The sequence below is a fragment of the Ambystoma mexicanum genome, chromosome 4q (genome assembly GCF_040938575.1).
Source record: "Ambystoma mexicanum isolate Mex_15411 chromosome 4q, UKY_AmexF1_1, whole genome shotgun sequence".
NCBI lineage: Eukaryota > Metazoa > Chordata > Amphibia > Caudata > Ambystomatidae > Ambystoma > Ambystoma mexicanum.
In genome coordinates, this window is record NC_090928.1 from 892,255,693 (window position 1) to 892,270,752 (window position 15,060).

Genomic DNA, 15,060 nt, shown 5'->3' on the forward strand with positions numbered 1-15,060 from the left:
CCAAAGTGGCTAACTACTTTGCTTAATCCCTACCTTTTAGGTCATTAGCTTTGTTGCTAGGGGTAGGATAGTAATTTTCTTCACAGGCTCCGGCTAGAGCCCAAGAAATAGCCTTTGAGTGCTATTCATTGGTTTAGGTTGGGTAAGGTGAATGTAGATGTTTCCCATGATCATGTGGGAGCAAACAAGTGTAGTGAGGGAGCCCACACTAACCAAGGGAAGTTTGGGGTGTGGGGGGAGTCTCTGCTCAAAACCTTTTTTTAATTTTTTTTTTTAAATGGGTTAAAATGGTACATTTTACAGCAGACTTTCTTTGAAAAACTGAATGCACAGCCACACAGTTTGCAGTCAGTTGTGTAAAATAACATCCAATGGATGCCATCACCATCAGTGCACATAAACATTGTCCATTGGATTTTCATTGTGCCTTTGCCCACAATATATGCTAGTATAAAACATTTTCTCAAGTCATTGCACTCCATACGCATCATCGCCTTCAGAATGGGCTACACAGACTGGCGGAGAACAGTCCTCGCCCTCCCCATACAGTGTAACTCCAAGGTACAGAGTTAACTGGTCCTGCATCTTTCTGTGGCTCAGCCCCACCTCTCTTTCTAAGCAGGTCTCCAACAGACAGGGTGTTCTCTGTGCCATGATACTCTCGGGTCTAAGCAGCGATCTAGAAGTCTGTGAACATAACCGAACACAACATCAGCAAGGTTTTCTTTTTTTAAATTTTTATTATTTTATAATAAACACTCCAAACATTACAAAAAATGAGGACATTGTTAATGAAGCTTCAGGCTTTACATTTCAAAAGTGCGCTCTTCGGCGGTCCTTCCCCCCCTCCCAACCCTTTAACTTGAGCCCTTGTGTCCATGTCATCCGCCTGTGCATCTTCAGGTGTATCTGTTGCCGACGTCTCTTCCATGTCATCATCTTTGTGGTCAGCAAGGGGGTGGGGCCACCGATTGCCTCCATGCTGTTGCGGAACCCACCTCTTCTTCCCCTCCTCTAGTGACTGCATCCTACCAGGCGGCCGTTTCTGCCTCTGCCCATTTCAAAAGGTCTGCCCACCACATCTCAATTCTGAGCCGATGGGCCGCTTTCCAGCACATTGCAATTCTCCGCTTGGCCAAGATGTAAGCCAAGTCCTTCATCTTACTGATGTGCCTCAGGTTACCTTGTCTGGTAAAGCCCCCAGGCATACATGCCCAAGCCGACTCCACATCTAGCATAACCCCTCTGTCTGCCAATCATGTTTTCAATTCTGTCCAAAACCTTCTCACCTTCGGGCAAGCCCAGAACATGTGCAGCAACCCAGCTTCCTCCTCCCCGCACCTGGGGCATTTCTGTATCGCCGGGCCGCCAAACCTGGCTGTTTTACCAGCGGTCAAATATGCTCTATGGGTGACATATAATTGCATCTGCGGAAGTATCGCATTTCGGGACACCTTCTTATGATACGTTTGGGCTCTATCCCATTGTCCATCCGTCATGGGTTCACCCACCTCCTTCTCCCAGTCTCAGTTGGAGCAGCTCCTTCCTCACCCTGGTTCCCAGTAACTCGTATATACGAGATATTTCATGCCCACCCTCCGAGACATCATACATCGTCTCTATGGTAGCATCAGGTTGTTCCGCTAGCACCGCCCCAGGCCACCTTTCTCTCACCCATTTAATGATTCTAGAATAAGTAATATGTTGGCCTTTATGCACCCCGGTATCTTCCATTAATCTCTGGAAATCCAATGCCTCCCCCTCTTGCCATATATCTCCCAGGGTGGCCACGCCCACTGGTTCCAGTATCTGCGGACTGCTTTTATCAGTTGGAGGTCTCCCCCACAGAACGCCACTAACAGCACATGTAGGGAGAACCGGACATGGGTCACCCACTGTCTGCCATGCTCTACGCCACACCTCCCAGCCAAGCACCAACAAGGTCACCATTACACTAATGTTGCCGCAGCAACCGCTTCCGCAGGCACCATGATTGCCACTTCCACAGGTTCCGCTCAGGGTACTGCCTCCGCTCCCGCCACTTCCACCGCCTGCTCCCCCCTCCACCGCCGCCTCCTCTTCAAGTCCTGCCGATTCAGACCCTGGCGGTTCCCGTAGCTGCAGTGGCGCAGGACACGGGACAGTATGCTCTGCATACTGACACATTACAGGGGCAGGATCAGGGACCCGGCCCAGATAACGATACAGATGATGATGTCGACAATGGCGAGGAGAACTCCACCTCCGCTAAATCATTCCATGATTGCATAGAGGGCCTAGCCGAATTCCTAGCTATACCGCAGCCGAGCAGACGCAACAGAAGCCCAGAGTATTGGTGGAAATTCTGTCTCTCTGGACCGCCAACACATTTGGCATTACCCTGTAAAAAGATGTGGTAATGTTCGCCCCAACAAAGTATGGCAAAAACCACACTTCAGTTCGCAAACCAACAAGCGCTTGGATGTGCGCTTCAGGCAGGTGGAAAATGACGCAGTGATGCTTTCAACGCACCTGCAGCCTCACTTGTCCGATGTTAGTGGCGGTCTCGCTATTCTCCAAGCCCTCTGCTTTTGCTGCAGCTTTGTAATCCACCAACTGTTTTACCAAGTAAAACAAGCTACTGGAAAGCTTTGGCAGAAAGGTATACCTTTAACGCTGAACTTCACCTCAGACAGGCCCATGAGGACGCGATCTTCACGGCGGCCAATCAGAAATTGTGGTGGGAGATAGCCGACTTCACACACAATCTCCCAACAGACAGCAGTCAGCCTTCAACACAGGTCTGACGGAAGCAAAGGGGGTAGCACAGGATATGCTGGAGGTGTCAGTGCTTTATATTGATACGGCAAGTAGAGGTATATGTCTAGGGCGTCAGCATGCGCAGAACTGCTTGGATTCATGTGACCAAGTTTGCCACAGAATGTGCAAGAAAGAATAATTGACCTCGTGGGGGGCCTGGCTGGAGGTTGATGGTGGTATGAGCCTGTTAGCTCTGCAGCCCTACGCAGCAGAACGGGCAAAATCAGCCTAAAAAATGCAGAGCCATTGAAATGAACCGAGCACTGTGAAGAACTCCTCCTAATGGACCGACTCCAGGAAGCCCGAGAGTGATGGAAGCAGAGTTCCCCCGTGGTGAGCGCAGACCCCCACAGCACCATCCTGCGGGTCCGGAGCGCGGCAATATGGCAGCCGCAACAGGGAGAGTGGGCAAGGACTCAACCCAGTCACACCGGTCCCAACCACGACAGAGGAGACCCATGCCACTGCAACTGCCAAACAGGTACGGAGCTGTCAACCAACCTCCCCTCCACCAGGAGCATGCAAAGGGCTACACAAGCGGGAAAGGAGCCACCGAACGAAGGGGCCGGATCTGCTGTCTTTCAGAGAGCAGCAGAGGGACAAGCAGCTCCCTCCTCTCTCCCCCAGCTGTCTCCTCCCGCAGGCAGCAGAAGAGGATGGATTTTGAAAACCCTGGCGGGGGGCAGCGACTGGAGAAGCTGCAGCAGAGCAGTTGAAGCAGGGTGTGAGTCTCCCTCCTCAGTGGAGTGGGAAGATCTACATATTTATATGCCCAGATTCCGCGGCAGTCAAGAAGTACAGAACTAGGAGGGGAATTTTAGGGTCCCAGCCCAACAAATGTAGTGGATCTCCACTTATGCAGATGTGCCTTGGCTTGTGACAACCCTACGGCATAGCACCATATAGATGCGTGATTGGGAGTTGCACCATAAGTGGGGATTAAGATAGCCTGCTCTTTATCATTGTCAAGGCACAGATGAACTGATCTTGCCGTAAAGGTGGGAGCCTGAGCCTGAAGCATTTGTCAGCTCTTCCCCCATGTGGATCTATCCAAGGTCCTTTGGTCCGGAGACCACTTCAAATCACAAATAAGGAGTCGGGACCCCATCAGGCAGGATTGCAGAGAGTTGCAAAGGGAGGGAAACCACTGGGATTAGCACTGTTTTGCTGCTGGTAACGATTTAACCAACCTCGGAGTGGTCAAAAGGGTCACTTTCCTGCACTGTTGCAGAGCCCACCGCATATCCCCTTGCCCTGTCCCATCCACGAACAAGATGAAGTCAGGGAAGACCAAAGGAAAGCCAGCGACATCTATTAGAGATGCTCCAGCAATCTTAACCGGCACCTGAGCCACCCCCTGCTGCAGTGGATGATGCGCAGCCCATCATGAGAGGAGACATTCTGCGCTTGCTCCAGTCCATACAAACGTAAATGGCATCAACACTGCAGGAATTGAAAAGCTCCTTCCAGGACTTGTCCCACAGTGTGCAGCAGATTTAAACTAAACTGGGAGAACTGGAAACGTCCTTCTGCGACCAACCGAATGCACAGAACCAGCTGGAACAGAGAGCGGAAACGCTTGAGGCTTACAGGCGCGCCGCAGAAGAAAAACGGGAGGATGCCGAAAACTGCTCCCGGAGGAACAATGTTAGTGTCATAGGGGTGCCAAGAGAGGTTAAAGATCAGGATTTGGAGGGATACATCCGGGAGCTCTTCCAAGAGATAGTGGGGGACACAGAAGTCAAGCTTACTCTGGACCGCACATACAGAGTATACTCCAACTTTCAAACATGGCAAAATTTCCTCCCAGTTGTCTTGAGAGTTCATTTTTTCAAGACCAAAGAATTGATCTTCCAGAAATCCAGGGAAAAACGCAGTCCGACTACAAAGGGGCCTCCCTCCAATTGTTTCAGGATCTCTCTCAAGGGACAATGCAATGGCGCAGGCTCATGAGGCCATTAACCAACTGGCTAGGAGACAAAGGGGTTCGCTACATATGGGGATAACCCTTTCGCATCCAGTTTCAACTGGACGGAGTCCAACACCAATTTAATTTACTCTGGGCAGCAGTGGAGACTCTTACGATACCGGAAGCGGACATGCACTTACCAGACCATAGCTCCCAAGGTCCTTAGTCTACCTGGGCCCAGTCCCACTCGAGGAAAAGCAGAAGGAAGGATTGTTGCAAGCCCTCAATGGACAGACTGGAGAGGAGCTTAAACTCAGAGGCCCTTACTTGAGACTTCACCACAGGCGAGAGGGTGTTTTGGCCAACAGGAAAAGCAGCTAGGAACCCAGGATTTAAGAGAAAAGGTGGATATAGAGGTGCAGAGGCTGTGTTTAGCCGATTGAAATGCGAACTAACGCGACTATAAGGGCACTAGGAGAGTACACCCTATTTCAGGCAACAGGCCTGATGTTCACCCATGCAGGGTTGTTAAGGTTATGAGTTTTCTTTTATTTTTTTTAAGTTATGGTGCAGCTCAAGAGGGGGCAACACAGGGAAGGAACTAGGTGTCAAATAGTGGTTTGTTGCGAATGGAAGCGGATGGTGCGCTCAGGGAAGAGTTCGGAATCGGGGAAAGCAAGGGCAGTGAGGGGTTCTGAAAAATGGTTAGGGGCTGCAGACATATTGATGGATAGGGATGACTGATGTGAAGATCATGTCCCTGAATGTTCAGGGGCTGAATTCACAGAGGGAAAGGAAAAGATCTGAAAGCTGACGTAGCCCTAATACAGGAGACTTACCTTTTACAGCGAAACTGGCCACAGCGAAGATCCCGTTGGTTCCCCCACCACTACTTTGCTTCCTCCACTCAGAAAAAAGGGGCGGGGGGATCGCAATCCTTATAGCTGGCTCTCTTCACTCTGAACAGGGGAAGATCCTAAAGGATCCCCTAGGCAGATAAATTGGGTTGACCTTACGATTAGCAGGCACGGATGTCACCTTCGTGTCTGTATATGTCCCCAATCAATACCAAGATCAGTTCTACACTCACCTATTCCCGCATAGTGGGCAATTTCAAAGGGGAGAACTTGTGGAGGGAGGGGACTTTTTTGGTATCTAGGCCCCATCTCCCAGGAATATATTCTGCCATCATAGAAGTAGCGCTGGTATCCGACCACTTTCATTACTTTCCAACTAGGCGGGTACGGGCTGGGAGGTAGGAAGTCCATGGGGTGGAAGTTGAATAACTCTTTCTTGGCAGACAAGCCAATATGTGCCACCATCAGAGAATCGTCCAATAGTTCCAAGAGAACATCACAGGTAAGGTATCATTAACTGGGGTATGGGAGGCTTTAAAGCAGGGGAACTGACCAGTTTAGCATCAGTCCGGAAAGAAAACCTTATAGCCCAACTGGTTCGGGCAGAGGGGACAGTCCAGGATTGGGAAGCTCAATATAAGGTGGACGGAGTGAGGAGAACATACAGGCAGTTGCAGGTGGTGAGGGGGAACTAAAAGCATTGTGAGCAGATGACATCTCCCATAAGCTGCTTAAAATGAAACACTTTTATCACAGCACCTCGAATAAGGCGTCCCGTGTGTTAGCTTATTTATTAGCTTCAAGCCCAGAGAAACAGCACTACAATTGGGGGGCAGATGGACACCCAAGACCAGCTACACAATGTTGAACCGGCTAAAATCGACACATTGACCCAGTATTATACTGAATTATTTGCAGCAGACCCTCTTAATGGCCCACAGCAGGGCGCGTTCCTTATGGATTCACGGCCCTGTTTTATAAGGAATTCTCCGAAGTCCTCTCTCCCCACATGGCAGAAGTGTTCAATTCCTTCACGGAGACTGGGTCTATTGCACCATCAATGGTGGAATCGACACAAACACTGCTCAATAAACCTGGGAAAGACCTTACATTATGTTCCTCTTTCTGACCAATAGAAGTCTTAAAATATGATGCCCACCTATTCTCAAAAGTACTAGCTATACGCTTAGCAGTAGTACTCCATGGAGTAGTGGCGGCAGACCAGATGGACTTTGGTCCTGGGCGCCAAGCACTTGACAACATTCGTCGGACGGTGGATATCTCAGCCTGGGCGCGAAAGCATAAACAGTCTCTAGCTCGACTCTCCATAGACGCTTGGAAAGCGTTTGATCACGTACATTGTGGATACTTATCTAGGGTACTTAGAGGGTTTGGCCTGCGTTTTAATACACTTGTGTTGGCTAATTCTGTCCTCCCCTCTACCCGGTTCAAGGTAAATGGGATCGTTTCGAACCCTTTTAACTTGCGTAGAGGGACCAGGCAAGGGTGTCTGTTGCCCCCCCTTCTCTTCACCCTAGCAATGGAACCCTTGGCCTGTTTAGTCCACTCCTCTAGGGATTTTCTCGGTGCGGAAGTGTCAGGCTACCACCATAAACTGGCGCTTTATGCCGACGACCTCCTTTTCTACATGCGGGACTCCCTAAAATATTTGCCTCTCATAATTTCATTGCTAGACAGATTTCGGAAGGTCTCGGGCTTCAAGGTTAATTATTCAAAATCATGATCCTCAATATAACAATCACAGGAGACGTTTGAAATCCAACTTTCCATTCTCGTGGGCCTCCCATTCTATGAAATATTTGGGTGTTCGCCTCACAGAAAAATATACCGATTTGTATGTAGCTAATATTTTGCTGCTGTTTGCTGGGGCCAAGCAAGATTTAGTGAGATGGGGTGCCTCTGAAATCTCATAGTTGGGCAGAATAAAGGTATTTAAAATAACTTTATTGCCAATTATTATACACATTTCAAGCATTACCAATCTCGATCCCCAGAGCAGCATTGAAAGAACTGAAGACACATTTTAAGAATCATATGGTCAAAAAAGTCCCCCAGAGTTGCAGGACATACGTTTATGACAGCGAGGGTGGCGGGGGGATTTTCAGTACCCAATATGGAAAGTCATCTCTTTACTGCTCAAATCGCGTCCATCCTAGAGAGTCAGGCCACAGAGAATAACCCAAAGCACGGGTCGCCATAGAAGAGGATACCCTGGGATCCCCCATAAATCACTGGTACTGGTTCTCCCAGAGAGTAAGAAGAATGGGAGGGCGAGCCCCCTCAACAAGCTCCACACTGGAGTACTGGGACAAAGCCGCACAGGGATATGCTACGACTACCTTCCCCACTCCTATGACAGGGATTTGGGGAAATGGCGAGTTCCCCCTGGGATTATGTAAGGGGCGTCTCCTTCGGTGGGCTGAACAGACTGGGGCAGTTGTTTCGGGATAACTTCATCTCATGTTTGACCAATGCAAACAGGCTTTTCTGGTCAACGACTTGCAAATATATGGATATATCCAGCTGCGACATTGGGTTTCCCGATCACATGCAAATAACCCAGGAGGAAGCGAGACACAACACTCTTTGAGGATATATTCATTGGTGACCCCCCCCCCCCAGCAGCAAAACCTGCCTCCCTATATAAGGTATTGAACTCCAGTAGATTTAAAGCCCCACACAGGTACATGTCTAGATGGGAGGAAGACGTGGGTAGGCCCATAGATGAGATAACATAGTAAAATATTTGGTCATGGGCGGGTAAGGCCGCTCAAGCGGTCCAACTCAGGGACAACTGTTTTGAAATACTGTCAGTGGCACTTGACCCCAGAACGTTTGCACAAAATGAATCTACAACTCTCCCCACAATGCTGGCGGTGTGGGACGTCCCCTGGCTCCTTCATTTATATGTGCCTCCAAATCCAAGGGTTCTAGAAGAAAGTGGTCGCCCAAATCAAGGAGATTTGTGGATTTGAGCTTGAACTTGACCCCTTGGTGTTGTTATTGGGCAACAGACTGCCAGGGCCACTACACACTGGGAGCCAGAGGTTCTCGTTTGGTTACTCATTTCTTGGTGGCAGCAAGACTGGTGATAGCAAAACACTGGCACTGGAAGAGCCAGGAAGAACCAGATATTAGGGAATGGTGGCACAAGTCTGGTATTTAGCCGCCATGAGCACAATTGATGGGGCAAGGCGGAAGCGGATGCCGTATTTCCTAGCTGACTGGTCCCCATTAATCACATATGTAAGCGAACACGATAGCCCCAATATCCATCATAGGCCCCATGAGATGGCATCATTTTCAGTGATAAAAGGTTACGGAATGCGACTTAAACCGCAAGCAAACGCCGCCGAAGTCACTAAAAGTTGTACTTGTATGAGTTTTTGCATGTATCATAATTGATGAGTATTTTTGCACCATTCATTTTACTTTTTTTTTTCTTTGCATTTTTGATCTTCACTGTGAGCCACTTTTATTTTTGGTTATGATTCACCAGGAGTACTACTAGAAACAAGAAGAGGAATTTCTCCAGCATGGGGTCTGGCATGGATTCACATGCTCATGAATATTCCCCGTCGTCAGGCTGGGAATCCAAGGTAAAGAAAAAACCAGTATCAGTTTCGTTTCTGATCTGTCTTTCGTAGTAATAACCAATCACTGGTCTCTGCGTCATACTGACCACAGCCAATGACTGCCCTCTACCTAAGCACCGCCTCCGGCAGCCATCTTCAGATTTTTACCGCACGTTCATGTGTTGGGATCCTCGTGCTATTGCTCTCGAGCGTTAGTGCTATTTTTTCGCTTTTTTCACAAAAAAACTTCGATTCTTTCGGTCAAAAGAGCCTCAAGCTCCACCGATCCTACATCCGATCAACGGGGACCCGTGTCGGATTCGTCTGTGCCCCTCAAGGGTGAAGATTTCGTCGAGCTACACTTCGGAGGACTCCAGAAGCTTCTCAGGCCCGGCTCAGAGATGGCCCAGGAGAAGGGAAGCTCGACGCCCGGAAAGCTGTTCAGGGTCTGCCCTGGATGCCAGCTGCAGAACGTCTTTAAGGAGGACGAACACTCTTTCTGCCTTTACTGCCTTCATGAGGACAAAACGCACGTGGAGAAGGACTGTGCGTTTTGCGGCAACATGTCGGAACGGACCATGAAGGACCGTCATCAACGCCTCGCCAACTGGCTGGAGGGTAAGAGCCCGTCTGGCGAGAAGAAGAAGAAATCCGAGCGGTCTTCTAAGACCTTTGAGGGCGCCCCGGCGACGGGGGCCCAACATAAGGCCAAGCACCGCGAGTCCGCTGGCACCGGGAGCGCCGAACGGTGGGGCTCTACGGGCGCCAGGCAGGGCGCACCCTCCCCGGCACCATCAACCACGAGCCAACGCTCTGGGTCGGGTAAGAGGAAGGCCGAGCACCCGGCGAAGCTCCTGGAGAGGCCCCGGTCGAGCTCTAAGGCAGAGGAGGAGCGTGGCAGTGCCCCCTCCCTCAAGGATAAGGCGGTGAGCGCACCTAAGGTGGTGAAGGCCTTGATCCATCCGACCAAGCCCTCTATCGAAACGGTCGCGGCGGCCCTGGCTCAGCCTGTGGAGGCTGCACCAGTGGTGGCGACCTCAGGGCCCAGAATCTCCCTGCCTCCTCGGAGGGAGTCTTCTTTTGTGCCCATCGATAGGACCCCCGTGAAACCCTCCGTGGGGAAGAAGAAGGGGGGGGCAGGGCGTCGTCGTAGATTCGGCCTCAACCTCAGAAGAGGAGCTGATCGAGGTCTTAAGCCACGGCCTAGGCGTGGAACAAGGCCAGCCCGTCGGAATGGACCCCGACGCAGGTGACGACGACGACATCGTCGAGGGTTCCGACGGGGCCCCTGCTCGCCCGTCGGATTCCCCTCTGCCAGCGCCGCAAGACAACTCGGCGGCCATTTTGTTGGCCATACAGTCCTTATGCTCCGAGATAAGGACGAGGCTACCGTTACCGACGGAGGAACCTCTCCCGTCGGGGGATCCAGAACCGGGACCTTCTGGTGTTCCCCCTACCAAGAAAAGAAGGATCCATCCACCACCTCCTTTTCAACCGTCGCGCCCCGTCCAACACTCCTCCCCGTCCACCCGAGGGGATGATACGGGGACGGACACGGCAGCGACGGGGACGGACGACGAGGCATACGACGAGGATATTCCGTCGTCGCCTCCCACCAGGGCTTCTCCGCCCGACGAGATCGGATCTTTCCATTCCATGATCTCCAGGGCTTCCGAGCTTTTCCAACTCTGCCCTGAGGAGAAGAAAAAGGAAGGCTTCCTTTATCAGCGGCGCGAGGCCAAGAGGAAGACGGTCCTCGCAGTGCCTCTGTTGGACGACATTTGGGATGAGGGCCTTTCCCTCCTCAAGAACCCTTCCACGACGCCAGCTAGAAGAGACCGGTACGAGAAAAAGTACCGGGTCCCTGACACGGCCCCCCTATGCCTCCGGGCGCAGCCTACCCCGGATTCCGTCGTCTCCGCGGCAGCCAGGAAGAAAGCGCGGGGGGGGTGCGGCCTCCACATCGACTTCCCCGCCGGACGGCGAGGGAAAGAAATTGGATGCTATGGGACGTAGAGTCATCTCGTCGGCAGCGACGACGATTAAAGCGGCCAACGCCTTGGCTATCGTGGCCCGCTACGACAGGGAGCTCTGGTACAAGATAGCTCCCCTGCTGGATTTTCTGCCGGACGACAAGAGGGCGGAGGCCCTGGAGATCCTGCAGGAAGGTGAGGTGGCCTCGGACCACGCCATCACCGTGGCGACGGACATCGCCGACACTGGGTTCCGCCAGCTGGGCAACGGCGTTTGCCTTCGACGTCGTGGATGGCTCAAAGCTACGGACTTCCGGCAGGACGTCCAGACCAGAGTCCTGGACATGCCCTTCGACGGGAACAACCTGTTTGGCAAGACAGTGGACGATTCCCTTCAGGCCATCAAGACGGATACTGAGACGGCCCGGGCCCTTGGAGTCCTGCAGCAACGACGGACGCCCTTTCGGAGCGGCGGAGGCAAGGGCGCCTCCAAAGGTTCCGGCGGCGGTTTCGCTTCCTACCGTCAAGCGGCCCGCTCGTCGTCGCAAGAGGCCTACAGAGGACGAGGCAAGTCTGGCGGACCCCGCCGTCGTCGCCAAGGAGGTCAAGGCGGCAAGGCCGCGTCCAAGCAGGATTGAACCGGCCGTGGGGTCGGGCCCCCACCGAAGCACCCCGGTGGGAGGCCGGCTGGCGGGCTTCGTCAGCGTGTGGGAGTCCATCTCCACCGACCGTTGGGTGCTGGACGCCCTGGCCCGGGGCCACGCGCTCGAGTTTCAAAGAAGGTGCCCGCGCGTCCCCCCCGTGGCCAGGAAAGAACTTCACGTCCCTCAACTTCTCCTGGAGGTAAAGGCGATGCTCAGAAAGGGCGCCATCGAACTCGTCCCAAAGAGGCTTCGGGGCTCCGGAGTCTACTCGAGATACTTCCTCGTGAAGAAGACGACGGGAGGATGGCGCCCCATCCTAGACCTGCGACGTCTGAACAAGTTCATCAAGGCGCAGAAGTTCCGGATGGTCACCCTCCAGCACGTCCTGGGTCAGCTGGAGGAAGGAGACTTCCTATCGTCGTTGGATTTGGAGGATGCCTACTTCCACATTCCCATCCTAAAGGGGCACCGAAAATTCCTCAGATTCGTGGTCCAAGGGCGTCATTACCAGTTCAAAGCCCTTCCCTTCGGACTACGGTCGGCACCCAGGGTATTCACCAAGTGCCTCGCACCGGTGGCGGCGCAGCTGCGCCGCGAGGGGATTCACGTCTACCCCTACCTGGACGACTGGCTCATCCGCGCCAAGACGAGGGAGCTCGCCGTGGTCCACACGGCAAGGACCGTCCAACTCCTCACGGACCTGGGATTCTCCGTGAACTACGCCAAATCCCACCTGGTGCCCGCGCAAGTCGCACTGTTTCTGGGAGCGAGGCTCGACACAGTGTCCCGTCTGGCCTCCCCGTCGGAGGAGAGGACCAGGACCATCTTGGGCAAGGTGCAACGGATGTTGGTGGCCGACGCGGCCAAAGTGAGGTCCATCAAGTCCCTCCTCGGGATGATGTCTTCCTGCATCTACCTCATTCCCATGTGCAGGCTCCGGATGCGCCCGTTGAAAGAATTCCTGGATGCGCGCTGGATCCAGAGGACGGGCAGCTTCGAGGAAAGGATCAAGCTCGACGAGAGTTTCCGACGAGCGATACGGTGGTGGGGCACCCGCGCGCATCTGACGGCGGGCATGGACTTCCAGACCCCAGCCCACCAGGAGACTGTGACCACGGATGCCTCCCTGGAAGGGTGGGGAGCGCACACCGAAAATCTGCACGCAAGGGGACTCTGGCTCCCGACGGAGAAGTCCCTGCATATCAACGTCCTGGAGCTCCGTGCAGTGTTTTGGGCCCTCAGGTCCTTCCTTCCGTCCCTCAAGGGCAAGGTGGTGAGGATCTTCACCGACAACACCACCACCATGTTTTACATCAGGAAACAGGGCGGAACCAGGTCCCCAGCGCTGTCCAAGGAGGCGCAGGACCTGTGGCATTGGGCCGTCGCCCAAGGGATTTTTCTGGTGCCATTTCATCTGGCAGGGATAAAAAACACTGTCGCCGACTCACTCAGCAGGGAGCTGCGCTCGTGCCACGAGTGGGAACTACGGCAGGATCTGGTGGATCGCCTCTTCCGACAGTGGGGCACACCCCAGATCGACCTGTTCGCGACGGCGACGAACACCAAGTGCCGGAGGTTCGCCAGCAGGTTTCCCCAGACGAGGAGCATGGGCGATGCTTTCTCGTTCCCCTGGGTGGGCCTGTTCCTCTACGCGTTCCCTCCCTTGCCTCTGCTAATCCGGCTCGTCAACCAGCTCAAGAGGTCACGGTGCAGGATGATCCTCGTCGCACCTGCGTGGCCGAGGCAGATATGGTTCCCGGACCTTCTGGACTTGTCAGCGTCCCCGCCGATCAAGCTGCCGGCGGACGCGGATCTACTCTCCAGGGTAGGAGGCGCCATCCTCCACCACGACCCGAAGTCGCTGAACTTGCAGGCCTGGCTCCTGCAGCGCTAGAGTTTGGAGGATACGACATACCGGCCGATTGCAGAGAGGTTCTTGCAAAGGCCAGGGCGTCCTCGACTCTTAAATGCTACGGACACAAATGGAAGAGGTTCTCTGTCTGGTGCCACGCACAGAAGATTAACCCTCTACGGATTACGGCTCCCCAAGTACTGCCGTACCTGCTGACGCTGGCCAAGGCTGGTCTGGCACACGCGTCCATCAAGATTCATCTTGCTGCGATCTCCCGATACACCAGAACCACGGGGCGGACGTCCTTGTGGTCTCATCGTCTGGTGAAAGAGTTCATGAAGGGACTGTTCAGATCGTTCCCGCCGGTGAAGGCTCCGGCCCCGGCATGGGAGCTCAACGTGGTGCTGACCAAGCTCATGGGACCTCCGTTCGAGCCTCTGCACTCGGCCCCGTTGAAGTTTCTATCGTGGAAAACAGCTTTTCTTGTGGCCATCACCTCCGCACGATGGCCAGCATGCAAGGAGATCCAGGCCCTTTCCTGCAAGGCCCCGTACTTGACTTTCCACGACACGAGGGTAGTGCTCAGGACGCACCCCTCCTTCATGCCCAAGGTACCGTCGGACTTCCATCTCAACGAACCCTTGGTGTTGCCTGTGTTCTTCCCGTCGCCTTCGTCGCCGGCTGAGAGGACTTTGCACTCGCTGGATGTAGCTAGAGCGCTGAAGTTCTACGTGGACCGCACGAAGGGTTTTCGGAAGACGTCACAACTCTTTGTGAACTTTGGACCTGTCAATCAGGGGAAGGCTCTCTCGAAGGCTTCCATCTCCAGATGGCTCTCCGGCTGTATCATGTACTGTCACCGGTTGGCAAACCGACCGCTGCCTGGCCGTCCGAGAGCCCATTCCACCAGAGCGATCGCAGCTACCACGGCGTTCCTATCTGGTGTGCCCCTGCTGGACATATGCAGGGCTGCTACGTGGAGGTCGACGCACACCTTCACGAAATTCTACTGCGTCGACCGGGATTCCAGGGAGGAGTCCAGGGTCGGCCAAGCAGTGCTGCGCAACCTGTTCGCCTGAGGTGAGCCTGGTGAGGAGGTAAGATGCTTAATGTTGAGTTGATGTGATGCTTAATGTTGAGCCTTTGCCACCTCCCGTGGTTGTGCATGTGTGTACTGCTATATATTCTTTATTCATGAGCATGTGACTCCATGCCAGACCCCATGCTGGAGAAGGAACAAGTTACTTACCTGTAACTGTTGTTCTCCAGCATGGGTCTGGCATGGATTCACATGCGAACCCTCCCGCCTACCCCTCTGCGGCTCTTCACTTGGTCATACTGCCACTTCACGTGCTTCCAAATCTGAAGATGGCTGCCGGAGGCGGTGCTTAGGTAGAGGGCAGTCATTGGCTGTGGTCAGTATGACGCAG

The 15,060-nt window shown here is 53.4% G+C and overlaps 1 protein-coding gene across 1 annotated transcript in view; it reads left to right on the forward strand.

The window, feature by feature from the left end:
- LRPPRC (leucine rich pentatricopeptide repeat containing) overlaps positions 1 to 15,060 on the forward strand; it is a 1,926,342-nt gene that overhangs the window by 1,609,597 nt on the left and 301,685 nt on the right. The gene's annotated exons all lie outside the window — the stretch shown is intronic.